General features: G+C 42.4%; 1 non-coding gene across 1 annotated transcript; it reads left to right on the forward strand.

The window, feature by feature from the left end:
- The first annotated feature begins 14431 nt into the window (after positions 1-14431).
- LOC114007641 (U6 spliceosomal RNA) lies at positions 14432-14537 on the forward strand. The gene has a single exon (XR_003549235.1). It is a non-coding gene; the product is annotated as a U6 spliceosomal RNA (small nuclear RNA).
- Positions 14538-16260: the final 1723 nt, after the last annotated feature.

The raw sequence follows: 16260 nt of genomic DNA on the forward strand, positions 1-16260 counted from the left end.
TGCGAGGACACGACGCAGCCTGAAAAGCTTTATCATAGTCTCCAGCGAATCTGTCTTTTAAGTTGGAAATGATTTCATTGCAGCAAAATAATTATAGCTATAAGTTTGCACTGACTCTCTGTGAGTCACTGTTCCTGACGTCTCTTTTTCACTTTAATGCCCATGACAGCCTCCTCAGGCAGGAGTAGATCTTCTCAAATCACACAGATTAGGTGAGCAGGCCGAACGCAGGCAACAGTAATGGGAAAGCAGGAGTTCGAATCCTGGTCTATCTAATTCTGAGAGGCTTTTCTGATTCCCCCACCCACTCTGCGATCATCTGGACTCTGGTCTTCTTTGTCCCGTGGCGAAGTGCAGCGCCCCCACAGAGAGGCTGGAAACGTGCCAGCTGTTTCTCAAGGGAGGGAACTACTCCCACATTATGGTACTGCTCAACTGAAGGCGTCAACACGTGTCTGCTGTGCGTTTTGCGATGTTGGTCATCAATATACTAATGGAGGCATAGAATAAGACGCCTTAAATCGGAACTGCTAGACAATACTGCCTGCCCAGTCCCTGTAACTGCAAGAGCCAGAACACAACGGTACTGCAGTGCCCCGGTGTTCCCATGTGGCCCATGCGGAGTGGGTGGTGGTGGACGTACCGCGGAGCCGGATGGGTATGTTTTCCTTATGCAGAGTAAGTACCTAAATGCCCTTTAAAACTCCAGAATGGGAACTAATTTCTCTGACCGTTAGCCCTTCCCCTCTCTAGGACCTCCGGCCAGTGAACTCTTCATCAGTGCTTAGAGCTGCTTCTACGGCTGCGCGAGTGAAAGGAACGTGGCTGGACCTCGCCTGAGCTCCTTGTCTCTGTGCTACGACCAGGAGACTCCCTCCGGCAGCAGGCTGAGACAGTTATAGGGTTTACCTCAGGAGCCTCTGTCCCTGGGAGGTTAGTCTCCATTGCTTTGTATCCAGTGTCCTGCGAGCTGTGTTTTATGTATTTATTGTTTCATTTGGTCTCCCTGGGTCAGAGGACAAATCCAGGCTCTGTTACTCTATCTTGGTCAGAAATAGAAATAGAAATTGGTTTAATGCAAAAAAAAAAAAAAAAAAGAAAGAAAGAAAGAAAGAAAAAAGGAAAAAAGAAGAGAAAACGAAAAAAGAGAAAACCAACATGGGGACCTGTAGGTGGCATCGTGGTTAAGGTGCTGGACATGTGGTTAACTGCAGTTCAAATTTCAGACTCAGAGGCTTGAAAAGAACTCTGGACATGTGTGCATGAGTGCCCCAAATCCCAGGAGGAGAGTGGAGAAGGGATGGCACGGCCAGCCCCCTTGGGGGGTGAGCTCTCAGTTTTCCCCTCACTGCCTACGTCTGACTCTCTGGCAAGCATACATACCCTTTGGCAAAAACCTTTAAAAAAATAAAAGAAATAAACACTTTTTAAAAAAAAAAATGATAAAAAGAATCAGCAGGTGGTGAGCTGGTTAAGGTGCTGGACTTCTGCATGGCCAACCACAGTTCGAGTCCTGGACCTGGCAGCTGGAAAGTTACACCAGACACATGTATGTGCATGCCCAACATCCCAACAGGAGAAGGAAGGAGGGAGGGCTGCAGTGTGAACACTCCCCCGGGGGCTTATTTTTCACTTCTCCTCTTTGCCTCTCTCTGGCAAGCACTTGTGCCTTATAGCAAGAACAAAACCTAAAACAAACAAAACAAAACAAAAGAAAAATGAAAGAAGGGGGCAAAAGCCTAAGTTTATTCAAAATCCTTCATGTAAGAACTAAATACCAGAAAGTAGAGAAAGCAGAGAAAAAAGTGAATACCATCAAGTCCTAGTACTTAACATGACATTTGTTCCAAAAAGTGCAGGCTATTATGAGTCTAGAGAATGATAAGAACCTTTAACGAAGATTACATAAAAATAAACTAAAAAATAAGGTTAAGGGAAAGATAAGATGGACGAAAGGGAACGAAAAAGGAAGAAAAGAAAAGAAAAGGAAAACGACGACACGTGGGTGCTGAGTCGCGCATTTTCAGGTGCAGGGCTCAGGTTAAGTGGGCAGCTCCCGATGGAGCATAAAGCACTCGGCGCCTTTAGAATTTGTGAGCTTCGTGACGGATTGGAGAGAGAAGGAAGTTAACTGAGGTTTTGTCATTTATAAGTCAGATTTTAGAAACAAGCACGAATCTGTAAAAATAGTCTGGATTTGCTTAAAAGCAATGTTTTGTGTGAAGGGCTTGTTTATTTCATGTCAAAAATATAAAATTACACCATAAACGGAAGTGTTAAAACCTATGTCACTCCAAGCCTGGGAGGTGTACCCACGTGTTCTCACTTGTTCAACAGTTTTCGAAAGTGTGATTCTCACTTTACCTGATAACGCAGTACTTGGAAGTTTTCAACAAGAAGCTTAATCTCCTCCTCCATTCTGACTTCTCAGCAATTTCAGAAAACATCCTACTGCAAAATAAATTCAAATGTTTATAAGTTCAGAATTTGTTTCACGTGGCTTATTCATTGTTAGAATGATGCAACAGTTTTTGCCTTTTTTTTTTCTTTGAGAGGTTTTTGCTATGGGTTGTGTGTGCTCGCCAGAGAGACAGAGAAAAACAGAGAGACAGAAAGCAAGAAATCACCCCCTGGGGGGATGGCCACACTGCAATCCCTTCTCCTCCATTCTCCTCTCAGGATCTTGGACATGCACACACGTGCCCGCTGTGAGTTTAAACCACCCGGTCCAGGATTCCAACCGCGGTCGACTACATGGGAGTCCAGCGACATAGCCGTTACGCCAACTGCTGGTCCCTGTTTTATTATTTTTTTAAATTTATTGTTTTTTTTTTAATTTAATTTATTTCTTTTCTTTTTATTTCTATTTCTTTTATACATTCAATCATGCTGCCCAGCTTACAAAGTGAATATTCTAACATGTGTACATTTCTCCCCAGTCCAGTTCACCCTACTAGAAAGTTATCTTCCTCTACTCCTTTGTGCACATTGTCTGATTTAAGCTTTCTCTGCAAGGAATTCAGGAAATACCTATTGAAACACCTACCTTTCTCCTGTGTACATGATAACTAAATATGGTTTTCTAGATGAAATAATGGGAAACGTTTTGGAATTGAGAGAAAAGCAACTTTGGCCTGAGTTTTTCCAGATACCTGGTTCAATTCCCCCGCTCTCTGACTGTCCTAAATACCACACTGTCTTACATTTAGACTCCCGAATGGACTACGGGGAGTGACATCCTGCAAATTTTCTCTGAAGCAAAATGATCTCAGAGCAGAAGTTTCACCTTTACATATTTCTGGTACTCTAAAAAGTTTAAAGGCATTGAGTCTTGAAAAATGTTTACATAGAGCATATATTAATTACTTCTGGTATACAGAAGAATAAGGTATGAAGTAATGTCTCAAGCAACTTTTTTTTTTTTTTTTTTTGAGAGAGGTTTTTCACTATAGGGCGTGTGCGCTCGCCAGACAGAGAGAGACATAGAGACAGAAAGCGAGAAATCACCCCCCAGGGGGGATGGTCACACCGCAATCCCTTCTCCTCCATTCTCCTCTTGGGATCTTGGGCATGCACACACACGTGCCCGGTGTGAGTTTTAAGCAACTTTTAATATTACATATTATATTTCTATATATGAAAATGTATTTTATCTATTTTCTATTATACATGTAAAATATATGCATGAATGTTACATGTTATACACATCAGATAAAGATTTACATTTTACACATACACACACACACACATCCATTATTTTAAAGGCAATAATGGGAAACACTTGATGTCCTCTGAAATTTATACACAGGAGAGCTTGTTTACTTAAAAGGTCTTTTTTTCTTTTCTTTTCTTTTTTTTTTTTTTTTTTGAGAGGTTTTTGCTATAGGGCATGTGCGCTCGCCAGATAGACAGAGAGACAGAGAAACAGAAAGCAAGAAATCACCTCCCAGGGGGGATGGCCATGCTGCAATCCCTTCTCCTCCCTTCTCCTCTCGGGATCTTGGGCACGCACGCACACGCGCCTGACATGAGTTTTAAGCCACCGGGTCCAGGACTCGAACCGCGGTCGACTACATGGGAGTTCAGTGACATAGCCATTACGCTAACTGCTGGTCCCTTAAAAGGTCTTTATTGTCCCTTAGTGGCTAATTTTCTGGGCCCTTGGGGCTTAGTGGAGCAGAAGGTCTTTTAACCTGGAGGGATGAGGAACCAGTAAGACAGGGCTGATTGGCTCTTACAGTACCTTTCTACAGACTTGAAAGGAAACTTCAAGGTCTCTCGGGAGACATCAATATTATCAGTAATAATACAAGGCACTAATTGCGTTTTACATGGATGTAATACTCAGGATTTCTCTGGGCTCGCATTTGCGTCACCTCCTCTCTGAATTCAAGCAGTAACCAAACGCCTAAAACTGTCTATCTATGTGTGCGACTCAAACAAACCAAATCGCCTGTGCTTTGTCTTTAACAAACCACTGTCCAAACTGTGAATTTTAGTTTTATTTTTGTACTAGGAGGTACTAGTTAATGGATCATGGTTTTTGCATCTCATTTTCTTGAGAGATATAATAAAGATGGTCATTTTGCTTCTCTGGGGCCTTTGTCATGGAAACATGCTATAAAAATAGGCCGCAGCCACTCGGGCCGATCTTTCCAATGGCTGTGCTGCACACGCTGTCGATGGGGCTGCAGCACCCGCTCAGCTACGTGATTATCCAGCATTATCTCAGTGGATAATGGTGTTAATACTTCATAACACTCATTATAGCATTAGTGGTTTCATATTAATAAGATATTAGTTTTGTTATTCCGAAAATCTAATACATGAAGGAAAAAAAACCCAAAAATCAACATTAAAGTCTTTGTTACTCGACAGGGTTCTTGTTTGTTTGTTGTAATATAAAAAGTCTGTCCTTACTGAAACAATTACTTGAGCGTTCCATGATTCTATCTCATTATTCTGTAAGTATTACTTTATCTTGTTCTTTGACGGTTGGACCCTTGCGAATGCGAAAGTTTGCATTTGGTTATAGTTGATCCAGGGAAATATGTTAGATTATTTTCTTTTAATTTCTCAGTTTGTTTATGCAAAAATGACTTGATCGTAATGCTTGTCTTTCATCCTCTGCAGATTAATGATAACGTACTGTAGACCAAAAATGAAGTTCTGGGGATAATAGCACACTATTTAAGACCCAGCGGCTTTCGAAGCTTATGAATTAACAGTGAGTCTTCCACTGTGGCATCACTCATGTTGCGTTTATGATGAAGCAGGAAAACTGCCACAGGAGAGTGCCGTGCCGAGGTTTATGAGCAGTCTGGTACGGGGAAAAGTCTTCCTTTAAACCACAGTGCTTCCCAAGGAGTTCTAGAAATTGGAATTGAATCCCAAATCAAGGAAACGTGAAATCTGTGTAGAAGTTTGAAGGAAAAATGTACATACCTATTTATGTAAGCTAAGAGGATAGTTTTAATGCTTACGCTAAGATCAAACGCAGTCTCAATTACGAACCGGAGGGCCGGACAGCGCAGTGCTAATGCAGCGCTCTGCAGTGCTGGCCGCACAGAAGGTCTTGGGCTCGTCGTCTGGCCCTGCACACGCGGTGCACACACGCTGTGCTGGACTGCCGAGGCCAAAGGTGGGGGTGGGGGGTGAAGGCTAATGGAGATGCTGTCTCGCTCTTCCTCCCTCTCTCTTATGAAATAAACAGATAAACTTTTTTTTGAATTATTTTATTTAACTTTATTTATTTATTTATTTTGTCCCCCCCCAGAGAGGGACAGAGTGAGAGCGAGAGAAAAAGTGAAAAAGCAAGTCTCCAGGTCCAGGACTCGAACCACCGTTGACCGTGTAGGAGTCCAGTGGCCTTAACCAGCATTCCATCTGCTGACCCTTAAACAAATAAACTTAAAAAAAAAAACCCACAAAAATATGAAAACGACCGACTCATTGATTCAGCAAGCATCTTTTGAGGACTTACTGTATCTCTGGTGGAAGGGACTGGAGGTTAAGTGTGGGGTACAGTTATGATGAAACACAGTTTCTGCCCCAGGGAGCTGCTTATTCATCTAATTCCTTGTCAGAGCTCACGAGTGTAGACCTGATTTTTTTTTTAGTAAATAGTAAGAGTTCATGTGAAATCTTCATTTAGGATTCACCATCCTCTTATACAAAATAAAGACCTGGAATGGCAAAATGCTTCACATAAAAAAAAAAAATGCTGTTAATTACATCTTCAAATTACAGAGACATGTAAAAGACATACATGTGTCTATGTATGTCATACAAAGACATACTAGACATAGATCTAGGTTTTCACGCCACATTGGAATATGAAGAACTCATGTTTCTTGTCAAGTTTTTGAAATGCATCTTTAAAATTTATGGTTTAAGGAAATGAATTTTAGTTATTCCGATTGTCCCGCATTTCTTATTTCACCCGGTTCTCCTGATACCAATGGAAAAATACCAGGAAATTTGATTTTATTTCAAGTGACTCATGACGGTGCTTAAGGGAACTTATAGAGGGGATTTACTTTCAATGCCACTTTTTTGGCAACTGAATCAAAAGCTTTGAAAATACATAGTGAGCAAGAAATTCAAAACTTTGAGAGGGAAAACCACTGACTCAAGAAATTTTGCAGTTTCTTGTATTTGGGGAAATAATGCTTTTTAGGAGATGTCAGTGTGTGTAAATGGCAAGATCATGGATGATGGTGAGGCTTAGGCCGAAGAATGTAAATATAAGATTTTTTTAAAATCTTGAACTTTATAGATAGTAATAGCTTAAAATTTAAATTTAGGGGCACGAAGCAATGAAGGGGGGTGGAGCTCAGGATATACTGTGAAGAATCTATGTCATGGGAATTTTTAAAAGGGAAGGATGAGGTCTAGGTAACTCTTTATTTCTTTCTTTTTTTGGAGAGGTTTTTGCTATAGGGCGCGTGTGCTCACCAGACAGACAAAGAGAGACAGAAAGTAAGAAACGACCCCCCCACCCCCACTCCCACCCCCAGGGGGATGGCCACGCCATGATCCCTTCTCCCGTCTTGAGTTCAAGCCACCGGGTCTGGGACTCGAACCGCAGTCGACTACGTGGGAGTCCAGCGACGTAGCCATTATGCTAACTACTGGTCCCAGTTTTAGATAACTCTTGATGTTACAGTAAATTACTTTGAGGATTGCACTGTAGCACACCAAATGAGGTAAAAGGTAGGTGTCACATATTTTCTGTCGCCCTTTGGCTGGTTTTCTCAGTCCAGTCACCAAAGACATTATAAAAACCACAGTGATCCAAGAGTGTATCAGAGCATTCGTATCCCAAGGTGAGCCCCAGAATGAATACAATTCACTTCTTTTGCAAGTTTAAAGTTACATATATCAGACGTTGACTTCTGGACCTTTTGCCACTAGACACAAGAGATCTTTGAGATGAACTGACGCTACTCAGTACTTCAAAGAATACTGGACAGTTCCTCAGAATTCTCGAACAAAGCCAGCCTAGTAACACCAACAAAGGTGCTCCATGTTCTCCAGTGGCCAGGAGACCAAACAACAAGATTTAACACATCTGCGTGAGTCACGGAGATGACAACTCAGCTTCGTTTCTATTTGGAACGTGTGTTCTAATTTAAAGTTTATTTTTTTCTCCGGACTTGAATGCAAACCTGCTGGCAAAGAAGAGATACATACATTGCAGCAATAACGCCTCTTTCGGTGATCTCAGGATTTTCGCACACACATGCGTACATGTGAACATACATGTCCTGGAGCTCTCTCACAAGTCTCTCTTAAGACCAAAGTATATAAAAAGTTTGAAGAATAGTACCCGTTTATTGTAAATGTGACACAGAACATCTTTGCAAATATTACAACATACTCTCCAATACTTAGTGGGAAAGATTTCTGTTTATCCCAGAATGATGTAATACCATTTGTTCAAATATTGTTTTAGTGTCTAATCACCTCTTTACCTAAATTATTATAGGTAAAGACTCAGAATTAAATACATGCAGATTCATATAATTTTTCATTTTTTAAAGCAGCAGAAACAGCCCAAGGGGTCATTTGAATGATAAAGGCATGGACAAATTTTCTCTTGTTCCCTTGCACTTGCTTTTCAAATAAGTCTTGCACATTAGGTGTAATAAACACATGTAAGTGAGCTCCGAGATCCAAAAATTATGTTGCCCTTTGCTTTGGGAAATCAGTGACGATAATGTGGGAATTATGCCGCAGGAAGGTTTCTTTCCCGCGAGCAGCCCTAGCTGTCGAATTCTGATCTAGTTGCAACCTGAGCTCAATAGCTTGGAAAATAGCAAACCAGTAATTGCGTGAATCCAATCAGGGAACAAAATCGCAGAATATTTCAGCAAGTAAGAAAATGGAGTTGTAAATATCAGCCTTGTTTATTCCCCATTACCACAGCTGGAGGCAAGGAAAGAACACGGTTTAGTATAATATAGTCAGGCAGGAGTTATTACATACACTGAGGCCGGAAATTCTAGAGAGATATCAGAAAAAGAAAGCACAGCACCTGTACAGATGGGTGTGGCTACACCTTCCCATTATCCCATTTTAAAAAATCACACTTGTTTTACAGACGAAATGGCTTTGAAGTTTATAGCAGTGGCAACCTGCCCCTTTTTGCCCAAGAGTAAATGATCAGAACATCTCTGTGAACTGTTTTTAAAGGTGGATATCTTTCTAACACCACATGGCTTGATAATCTCCACAGAGTAGTCTAGTGTCTGGGTTGTTATTAGCAAACAAGGGCAGCTGATGCGTGGAGGAGTACTTTCCTATTCCTCCACACTCATCTGGAACATAAATTTGCATAACAACCCATTTTCCGTGCACCATTCACAAGTGCCTGTGTCGGCACCACCAGTAGCGTTTGCTCTGTGGTGTAGAGCTCAGGTCTTTCAGTGTACGCATGGGGTCTATGAACTCCGGTTCTTTTCCAACCTTCCCGTGAAGCCTGTGTCCTTCTGTACCCTTCCTCCTCCTTATTTCTCCTACTAAACTCATCCTCTCATTTCCTTTGTGGCTCTCACAACATTGATATTTAATACTTCTTCTGAAAATGCCTACGTTTTGTCTTCCAAATGATGGCAACTAGGAACCAATTCCTATCATTCTTTTATTTATTTATTTTTAATTTGCCACAGAGTGCACACTTGCTGGTGGGGGTGAGGAAAAGAGAGAGAGGGTGAGATGGCACCCCACCCCCGGGAGACGGTCATGCCACAGTCCCTTCCACACCATTTCTCCTTCTGGGATTTTGGGCACATATGTCGAGCATGTGTTCAAACCACCGGGTACTGGGCTGGGATCCAGTGGCCTTAACCATCACACCACTGGCTGCACTCCTAAGAATCTTCAAAATCAGAATCAGTCTAGCACCAAGTGTTAACCCATTACTGAAAATAAAGCCTTAAAGTTAAAAGTAGAAGGAATAATAGAATTGTTTAAAGCTGTCAGTAGAACATTTGGTAGAGTCCAAATTTAACTTATAGAAACTTTAGCAAAAAAAAAAAAAAAAAAGTCCCACAGACCTACTTCATATATGTCAGGATTCCAGGCAGCATCTACCCATTCTAGGTGAAGACCAGAAACTAGAGAAAAGAGTGATAGTGTCCAAAGGCTAGCTTGATTAAAATTGTATTATTAACTTCTTATTCCAGAGTACATGAAATAGCTCACATTATGTAGAATACAGTCAGTTAAATTATATTCAGTTTAGGCTAGAAGAAGTTTAGGCTAGAATTAAACAAAGATATGGACATGTATATGACACAAGAATCAGGCCACGAGTCCTAGCCAGTCTGGGCAGCTGTAAATGAAGTGCCAACGACTAGAAGGCTACGGACAACGGAAATGCATTTCCCACAGTTCTAGAGGCTGGGCGCCCAAGACCAGGGAGCCAGCATTGTCGGCTTGGGTGGCTCTCCGGATGGGTTGCATTCTGCTGACTTCTTACGTCCGCGCATGGCGGAACTATGGCAATGAAGTGCTACTGGATCTCTTTCATAACAGCACTAATCCCATTCGGGAGGGCTCTACCTTCGTGGACTAATTACCTCCTGAAAAAAATCTCACCTCCAGATATCATCACACTAGGAGTTAAGGTTGCAACATGCAAATTTTGGAGGGACACACACACTTAGTCATACATTCTGTCTCCGGCCCTTACAAGTTTATGTTCTTTTCACAGACCATCCTTAAATTCTTTGCTTAGAACTCTCATCAGCTGAATATCCACGTTCATCACTCACAATTTCTGCCTCCCACAGCATACCAGAACATTACTGAGCCGGTGCTTTGCCACTGTAACACATGCCACCTTTCATCCAGCATCCAATAATAGGTTCCTCATTTCTGTCTCAGACCTCAGCAGAATCACCTTTCATCTCTGTATTTTGGCTAACAATCTCTTTAAGACAACTTGGGTTTCTTTACACATTCACCTCAAAACTCTCTCAGCCTCTACCCACTATCTGGTTCTAAAGCCTCTTGCACATTTTTAAGTCTTTGCTACAGCAGTGCCCACTTCTCAGTGCTACTACTTATATTAGTTTGCTGGGGCTGCTGGAACAGAATCCCACAGACTGGCTGACTCAAATAGAAAATGATTTTCTTACAACTCTGGAAGCTGAGAATCCAAGAGCAAGGTGGTGGCAGAGTTGGCTTCCTCTGGGGCCTCCTCATGGCTTGCAGATGGCTGCCCTCTTGCCTCCCGGCTGGTCTTTCTCCGTGTACATTCCTGACATGCCCCTGCACGTCCTAACCCCCTCTTCTGTTAGAGACACCAGTCAGACTCGAATAGGGCCCACACTAATGGTCTCATTTTAACTGAATTATCTCTTCCATCTCCAAACACGGTCTCATTCTGAGATACTGAACGTTAGGGCATCAACACACGGATTTGGAGAGAACCCAGTTCGGCCTATAACATGGGAGCTTGGGGAAAATTTTTGGTGTAGATTTCTTATCACTAAAACGAATAGGGTGAGCTAATTCGTGTGTCCGCAAATCAAACAAAACAATCCCCGAGGAGAGCTCAGCTCTTCCAGAGGTTAAGACTTGGGAGGGCTCGGACTCATGAAAAAGCAGTCTGAAGGCCTGCCTTGGCAGACAGAAGCTGGGAGCAAAGGGCATTGTTCCTAGCAAACTTTCCAGAAATCACTGGGGCACGGGCGTGTTCAGGGGAGCACAAGCCAAAGAAAAACGGAATTTTAACCAGATGCGGATGTGCTAATGTTTAGCTAATGTCCTCTAAGAAGAAAGAATGGGCTAGAAGACATAGGAAAGAAATGGGCCTCAGCGAGAGGGCGGACAGAGAGGACCTCCCTAGGGAGCGGAACTTTGTGTGATTTATGTGACCCAGTGGGAGAGGGGCCAGATGTTAGAGACACAGGCTTTTCAAGGACGCTCAGAGTGGAAGCCCCCAGAGGCACTGATTGAGACCAGAGGCTCAGCTCAAATGACTGTGAGGTACCTGAGGTGGCACTTTGGCCTGTGGAGTCTGGGGCCACCGTTGAGACTGCAGGGAGACTGTGTGGCCTGTAGCTGAGGGAGTCCTTTAGGAAAATCAGGAAGAAGTACCTATTTTGTGATAGGAAAATGGTGTGTGTGTGTGTGTGTGTGTGTGTGTGTGTGTAACAGGGAGAGAGAGAGAAAAAGAGAAACTGGTTGAGTTTGGAATCATCCTTCAAATAAGAGAGTCCAGAATATTGACCGGCCGGTAACCGAGAGGCGTTGCCTTCCTCTGGGGCCTCCTCATGGCTTGCAGATGGCTGCCCTCTTGCCTCCCGGCTGGTCTTTCTCCGTGTACATTCCTGACATGCCCCTGCACGTCCTAACCCCCTCTTCTGTTAGAGACACCAGTCAGACTCGAATAGGGCCCACACTAATGGTCTCATTTTAACTGAATTATCTCTTCCATCTCCAAACACGGTCTCATTCTGAGATACTGAACGTTAGGGCATCAACACACGGATTTGGAGAGAACCCAGTTCGGCCTATAACATGGGAGCTTGGGGAAAATTTTTGGTGTAGATTTCTTATCACTAAAACGAATAGGGTGAGCTAATTCGTGTGTCCGCAAATCAAACAAAACAATCCCCGAGGAGAGCTCAGCTCTTCCAGAGGTTAAGACTTGGGAGGGCTCGGACTCATGAAAAAGCAGTCTGAAGGCCTGCCTTGGCAGACAGAAGCTGGGAGCAAAGGGCATTGTTCCTAGCAAACTTTCCAGAAATCACTGGGGCACGGGCGTGTTCAGGGGAGCACAAGCCAAAGAAAAACGGAATTTTAACCAGATGCGGATGTGCTAATGTTTAGCTAATGTCCTCTAAGAAGAAAGAATGGGCTAGAAGACATAGGAAAGAAATGGGCCTCAGCGAGAGGGCGGACAGAGAGGACCTCCCTAGGGAGCGGAACTTTGTGTGATTTATGTGACCCAGTGGGAGAGGGGCCAGATGTTAGAGACACAGGCTTTTCAAGGACGCTCAGAGTGGAAGCCCCCAGAGGCACTGATTGAGACCAGAGGCTCAGCTCAAATGACTGTGAGGTACCTGAGGTGGCACTTTGGCCTGTGGAGTCTGGGGCCACCGTTGAGACTGCAGGGAGACTGTGTGGCCTGTAGCTGAGGGAGTCCTTTAGGAAAATCAGGAAGAAGTACCTATTTTGTGATAGGAAAATGGTGTGTGTGTGTGTGTGTGTGTGTGTGTGTGTGTAACAGGGAGAGAGAGAGAAAAAGAGAAACTGGTTGAGTTTGGAATCATCCTTCAAATAAGAGAGTCCAGAATATTGACCGGCCGGTAACCGAGAGGCCGATTAATACTCCAATTTGAAATTTCTAAGTACACGGACAGAAACTGTGTTAATAGGACAGCAGGTTCAGCAATTTCAAGCATGTGGAATGTACGTCAGTTCACATTTGAGGAGTCCAAGACTCAGAGGAGTTCAGTTACTTGCTCAAGGCCTCAGAGGTGATGGTAGGATGGGCTTCCACGCAGGCCAGGTCTTCCAAGCCACACCCAGCGCTCGCTCTCCTGTGCCCGGCCATGGTTCTCCTGAGCGGACGGCCAGCAGTATCGTATCATGACAGCATGTTAGAGAGAATTGCAGCTTCTGAAAGAGAATAGCGTTCTTATCATTTATCCCTTCCCCTTCTTCTCCACCCTTTACCCACCATAATTTGTGATATTTGGTGGCAGGAGAAAGTAACCCAAATTGAGTGGCAGTTGGAGAATCGCCGTAGGGTAACTGAGCGGGCTGTGCTTCCTCACAATCAGCATTCTGGAAAATGAGTGAAACCAAACCACGCCAATATATATGTATATATTTTCCCACAGAAAGGCAAAGATAAATAAGGAGAAGCTGATTTAATTGTCTACTAAAGTAAAAATGAATAGTTTTAGGGGTCTTTTCAAGTCAGTTTTTTGTTTCCAAAAGGTGCTCATCTTCCAAGGTCTGAGGCCCAGCCATCATTACAAAAGTTCAATGTCAAATGATAAGGAGAGAATGCTAAAAGTAGACATTTTGGGGGCCAGCAAGTGACATAGTGGTTAAGGTGCTGCACTCCTACATGGCTGACCATAGTTCAAGTCCTAGATCCAGTGGTTTTAAATTCTCTCCAGCAGCATGTGCTTGAATGCCCCAAATCCCGAGAGGATAGTGGAGGAGAAAGAAAGGCAGCACGGCCATCTCTCCTCAGGGGTGAGTTCTCTGTCTCTCTCTGTGTCTGTGTTGTGTGCGCATGCCCTATAGCAAAAATCACTCTCTAAAAAAATTTTTATATATAGACATTTTTAAAAAAATTATTAGTAGAACTTATGTATTTAAACCAACGATAATAATTATCTATGCTTTAGGAGAAAAAGAAAATGCAAACTTTTAAACTATTACTTCATTTAGTCAAGGATCAGATAAAGTTATTTCCATTAAAATGATATGTAGAGATAAAGAGTAGTTAAATCATTCAGAATGTCTGACATGGAGCACAGATTAGATTAATTTTATGGAATTAGCTCCATGCTCTGCTAGTCCTTTTATATAGCTGATCTTCATACAGTCAGGGAAGGTTTTAAAAACCAGGAATGAAATTTAATATTTGCATAAAGTATGTACTGTCTTCAATATGACCACTCTCATGCACATAAATGCATATTACTACATGAATTATAAACAAAATTCTAACAACACTAAAAAAATTGGGAACGTGCATACTTCATCTCCATTATAATCATATTTTCTCTTATATTCTGCTACAAAATCATGGCAGGTTAAAGTAATAAGTCAGGGATCTGAGGCTGTGCCCAGCCTGGTTTTAGGAGGACTTCGCTTCTCCAGAACTCTGCTGGGTATCTTATGTAGGGTCTCAAGAGGAAAACAAACGGCTCACTTAAACAGGTTAAGACCCGCAGCACTCGCTTTGGCGGCACATATACTAAAACTGGAATGATACAGAGAGGATTATCATGACCCCACACAAGGATGACATGTAAATTCATGAAGTGGTCCATAGTTTTAAAGATCCAAAAGAAGGAACCCTCCCAAATCCATCTTATGAAGCCTCCATCACCTTCATCCCCAAAACAGACAAGGACATGACAAAAAAGGGAAACTACAGACCAATATTGCTGATGAATACAGATGCAAAACTTCTCAAAAAGATATAGTAAATAGCATCCAATGATACATAAAAATGACTATATACCATGACCAGGTAGGCTTTATTCCAAGGATGCAGGGTGGTTCAACATACACAAAACCATAGACATAACACACCATATTAACAGAAAGAAAGGTAAAAATCATTTGATCGGATGAATTGATGCAGAAAAGGCATTTGAAAAAAATACAACATCCTTTTATGATTAAGACTCTCAGCAAAATCAACATAGAAGGGACATTTCTCAACACAATAAAAGCCATATGTGAAAAACTCATAGCTAACACTGAAAGGTGGAAACAGATGAGGATGCCCACTTTCTCCATTCCTTTTCACTATAGTACCGGAAGTCCTGGCCAATGCAATCAGAAAGGAGAATAAAATAAAAGGCATTCAAACAGGGAAAGCAGTAAAATTATTTTATTTGCAGATGACATGATTATATACATAAGGGGAGAAGAAAACTTCTTGAGCAAATGGTGCTGGAAAAACTGGGTAACCACCTGCAGAAAGATGAATCTGAGCCCCCTATCTGTCACCATTAACAAAAAATCAACTCAAAATGGATCAAAGATCTAAACCTAACACCTCAAACTATGAAACTACTGGTGGAAAACACACGGGAAACTTAGAGTATTGAAGTAGGCAAAGACTTCTTGAACAAGATCCCCAAAGCACAGACAATAATCCCTAAAATAGACAAGTGGGTTTACATCAGATTAAAAAGCTTCTGCACACCAAAAGGAATAATAGAGTGAATTGAAGACTCTCAGAATGAGAGAATGAGAGAATAAATTTGCAAACTATGCCTCAGATAAGAGATTGATAAGTAGGACATATAGGGAACTTAAGCAACTTATCCCCCCCCAAAAAAAAATGATCAACTCAATTAAAATGTGGGCTAATAACAACTGTTTAAGAAAAATATACAAATGGCCAAAAAGCATATGAAAAATGCTCAACATCTCTTATCATAAGAGAGATGCAAATCAAAACTACAATGAGATACTACCTAACCCTAGTGAATGGCTAAGATTACAAAAATAATGATAAGTGCTGGCAAGGCTGTGGTGAAAAGGAAACTCTCCTACACTGTTGGTGGGAATGTAAATTAGTACAGCCACTGTGGAGAATAATATGGAGGTTCCTCAAAACTGTACAAATAGAACTACCATATGATCCAGCAATTCCACTCCTGGGTATCTACCTACCCAAAGGATAAGAAAATGCTCTGTCAGAAAAATACTTGCACATCCATGTTTATTGCAGCATTATTCACAATCGCTAAGATATGGAACCAACCCAAATGTCCATGAACAGATGAATGGATTGAAAAAATGTGGAACATATACATTAAAGAATGCTACTCAGGAAAGGGAACAGGCCTTCTTCAAGTCACAACTTTAGAGGCTGCAGGCCCGACCCTTCCAAATCTCCACGCATCCCCCCCATTCCTCCTCCTTGGACCCCAGGTTGGTCGTCTGGGACTTTAAGGCGAACCCCCACCCCTCCCCACCCACAATCCGGATTGAGCCGGCCAGCAGTTCCGGACACCAGGCGGACTGAGGCTGCAGGCCCGA

Source organism: Tupaia chinensis, unplaced genomic scaffold (genome assembly GCF_000334495.1).
Source record: "Tupaia chinensis unplaced genomic scaffold, TupChi_1.0 Scaffold000212_1, whole genome shotgun sequence".
Lineage (NCBI taxonomy): Eukaryota > Metazoa > Chordata > Mammalia > Scandentia > Tupaiidae > Tupaia > Tupaia belangeri.